Raw genomic sequence first — 4,524 nt, forward strand, 5'->3', positions numbered from 1 at the left:
TGGCCCGTCATTCACACTGGCCTGCAGCCAGCCACAACGTAGCTCCCCTAGAACTGCTACTCCAAGATCAGAGATCACCCCCAGGTGGCCAAATCCAGGACATTACATTTTCTGTTCCTCATCTCCCCACAGCACTCAGCAACGCTGAACCGGAAGACTCCTCCTTGCAGTAGGCTCTCTTGGCCTCTGTGATGCTCTGATGGCTGGCTCTCCTTTCTCCTCACTGAATGCTCCATCTTTATTGTTTGTGCACTACTCCTCCTTCTCTACCTGGTCTGTAAAAGCTGGTTTTCCCCAGGGCTCAGGTCTGGGCACTCTTATATTCTACTTTTATCATACAATAACTGACATACTAAAGGATGTCTGTGACATAGATGGGAGTTATAAAGTATAACAATAACATGAACCCCCCACCCAGCTTGAAAACCAGCACATCACCAATGAGTACCCCTAGGATGGCCTTAGGGCCCTCTGTCACCCCTGCCTCCTCTCCAGAAGTCTCCACCACCCTTCTTTTGATGGTTATCATTCCCCTAAATTTTTAGTAGTTCTTACTACATTGGTATGCATCCCTAAACAATATACATTTTAGTTTGGTTTGCTTTTGAGCTTTAGAAAATGGAATCACACCGTGTGTCCTGTTTCGCAATTTGTTTTTCTCAGCATTATTTCTAAGATTCATCCTTATGGTTGCAGGTGGTTATACTTCATCCATTTTTGCTGCAGCATAATAATCTGTTGTGGGAATATACTATAAATTATTTATCCATTTTCCTATCCATGGACACTTGGGTTATCCCTGGGTTTTCTGCTATGATGAACAGAACTTCCCTGAATGTTCCTGGATGAGTCTCTTGGGTAACTTCATGAGTTCAACGGATTGCAGGCTTCCCCCTCATTTACATGGGTCAGAGTCTGAGTTCTCAAGTTGGTTCTTTTGACCTACTATCCACCTGGGTCTATGAGACAGCGCCTCAATGACTTTAGCTTTACAGTAAATCTTGATATGCGGTAAAGTAAGTCTTCCCATATGGTTTGTCTTCCACAGGAGTCAGTTTGTCAAGTTCCAAGGGGGAAAATCAGTGACGGGGATGTGATTATTATGCTTCCACCAGCAATTGATCTTTACAACACTGAGTTTTCCTAAATGTCCACATGGGGTCACTCTTCATGTATTTAGGTTTGGTTTGATTTTAACAAATTTTCTCCTAAAGTTCTTACATATCATTTGTTTGATTTTTTTTTTTCTTTTGGAGCTTCATGTTTTTAAAAACCTTTTTGTGATGGATAGTACATAGAGCATAAATGTGCAACTTAACATGTAATTATACAGAAACACACATGGATCCACCACACAGGTCAAGAAAACTCATGTTTTCAGCACCTCCAGAAGCTACAAGTGTCCTTTCCAGCTGTGTTAATTTGCAAGTTGCTAGAAGGCAATATACCAAAACTGGAATGGCTTTTAAAAGGGGGGATTTAATAAGTTACAATTTTACTAGTTCTAAACCTATAAAAATGTCCAAAGTAAGGCATCCAGGGAAATACACCTTAATTTAAAGAAGGCTGATGGGTCAAGATCACCTCTGTCAGCTGTGTAGTCACGTGGCTGCATCTGCTGGTCCCTTGCTGCTAGGTTCCGATGCTTTCACCCTCTGTTTCTGTCAGGGTACCTCACTTTGCTTCTCTAGGGCTAGCTTTCATCTCTTGGCTTCTCTTGGCTCTCTCCAGGTTCTGGCTTGCTTAACATCTCATGGCAATGTCTGCTGGGCTCCAAGCATCTTCAAACATCCGGGTCTTTGTTCTCCACGTGTCCACATCTATGTCAGCTCTGTTGTGAACTTCTGTCAGTTCTGAGGCTTCTGTTGTTTCTTACTCTCTCCAAAATGTTTCCTCTTTTAAAGGTTTCCAGTAAACTGATCAATATGAATAGGTGGAGTCACATCTCTATCTAATCAAAAATTCACACTCACAATTGGGTGTGTCACATCTGTGTAGAGACAATCTAATCAAAAGATTACAACCTACAATATTGAATCAAGATTAAAGAAAAGGCTGCCTCCACAAGATTAAATCAGTATTAACACATGGATTTTTTGGGGTACATAATACTTTCGGACCAGCACACCATCCAAACTCCACCTCCCCTTTAAGGGCAGGTGCTACCCGACTGCTACAATAATCACTTCCTTGCTAAGAGTTTTACTACTTGAGGACATTTGTCTAAACAAACTGGTTTATCTTTGCCTGCTTTTATATTTCACATGCATAGAATGACACTGGGTTCTTTTGTATTTGGCTTCTTTATTTAACCTTTTGTTTGTGAATCATCTACCGTATGTTTCTGAAATTTTATGTAATATTTCACTGATGAAATACATGGTGGATAAATACATTTGTTAACAATTTAGTGCTGGTAGACATTGTGTGTGTGTGTGGGGGGGTGGGGTTCCGGTTTGGATGATGGAAAAAACCACATCAAGTAATTATCTGTCTTTCAATCAGTCTCTTTATCTATTTATTCATCTTCCCATCTGTCCATGGATGGTTTGGAGCTTCATTGGTCTATTTGTCTATCCCTGAGCAAACACCACACTATACTAATTCTATATATAATTTTATAATTGGTAGTAATAGCTGGAATGGAAAGTCTTCCCATCTTGCTCTTCTTCTTCTTGGCTTTTCATGTTAAAGGCATTCATCAAACACGCATGATCTTTGGCTGTCAGTTCATATTTAAGAATAGAGACAAGCCCAAGGCTCAGATCTGTGGTTTAACACTGAGGGGACAGTGGGAGACTGGAGAAAGAAAATGTTACAGAAAAACATCAAGAGTCCTTTTTTTACAGAAAAACATCAAGGGAAAAATGCTGGTTATGCCTTTGGGTCATCCATCCAGATGGAGATGTCAAGTGGGCAGCTGGTCCTACAGAGGTCAGGCCTGGCCTGGGAGTCCTCAGCGTGTAGATGGTGACCAACACCTCCAAGATGTTTTGATATCAGGATGTCCTTCCCCTCACCTGGTACATCTTTTCCCAGGATCCACCCTTCTCTTCTTGCACAGGATGATGGTCTTTAGGAAGCATTGAGGTTGACTCAAGATTTTTTCCTTAGGGGTTGAATTATTTTGGGGAACTGGGCTTATGGTTAGTGTTCTCATTACCTTTCTTCAGCTCTTCTCTGCAGGCAGGTTTCTGAGCAAAGTTCATGGCAGCATTAGGGCTGTGGAGAGAAAAAAACTCATTAGAAGCAAAGGTGATTGGAAACATGGGAAAGGGATGGTGGGTGGAAATGAAACCTCAAACAGAGCAGCGCTATTGAAGATCTCTTGAAGGCCCCATGTTTCACCATCCTGAAAACTCTGGATTGAAAACCATCTGCTTCCTATTCCATTATCTCTGCCTTCCCACATTCAGTGGAGTCACAGGGTGGGGAGACTTCTCATCAAAATTCCTTCCTGAGGACTTCCAGTAAGATGGCAGAGACTGAGGTTGCCCTGGCTCCATGCAACGAAACATGATAGAAAAATGACCGGGACGGTGGTTTCAGGGTGTAAGTGATCGTGGAGGGTCTTCTATCTTGCATAGGGAGGCCCTGGGTAAAAAACTGAGAAATTGGGATGGAGAACATGGGGTGAATGTGCTCAGTCACAAATCCACTTATCCCTGTAGCTGGCCTGAAATGATCCTCCTTTCAGCTTCATAACTGGAAGTGCCTGTGCTAAACTTGAAAGACAACAGACTTGCGTCCCCTGTGCATGGACTCTACTTAGTCAAGGTAAATGCCCCTCCCTGCCCATGTTGTGATGGGCTGCTGTGGGTGCTTTGCTTTTTATTTTTTTGGCAAGGACTGGTGGTGGGGGGAGACTTCCCTGGGGAGGACAGGGAGACATGGAGTGTGCTGGCCCAACATAACATCCAACTAGTGAAAGAGATCTGTGTGGGTCCTGGTGCCATTTCCCTCCTCCAGCAGGGGCCTGAAGACCACAGGAATGTGTGCACAGAGAGGTGAGGCTGAGGAAGCTGGCTGAGCTCAGTACTGTGACTGGCCTTCAAACATTTCTGGACTGGTTGTGGGTAGGTGAAGCTGAAATACCTAGTGGTACAGCCTGGTGTCATCCCAGGGGGTGGTCTGGGGGCCACTAGATCTATCGGCCACGCAGGAGAAGTCTCTGTTGGGGTGCATGCCACTCATCCCCCAGCCCCAGATTTGGTAGATTTCAGTGTGTGCCATGGTCGGCAGCCCAGGCTGGAGTCCTGATTTCAAATCTTAGACATGGGAAGAAAATAAATCTGCAAAATAATATTATTAAAACATTAAGATGCCCCATTCACAACAGAAGATTATAAAGCATTTGAAGGACCAGGCAAACATGGCTCAGCCAAATGACCAAATTAAATAATCTGAGGGGACTCAAAATTTAGAACAACCAATTTAAGGTTGTTCATAATGATATAAAAGATATCAAGGAGTCACTGGAGAAGCATTAAGAACAATTCGAAAGAATAAACAGAAAATATCAGA

Source organism: Tamandua tetradactyla, chromosome 16 (genome assembly GCF_023851605.1).
Source record: "Tamandua tetradactyla isolate mTamTet1 chromosome 16, mTamTet1.pri, whole genome shotgun sequence".
Lineage (NCBI taxonomy): Eukaryota > Metazoa > Chordata > Mammalia > Pilosa > Myrmecophagidae > Tamandua > Tamandua tetradactyla.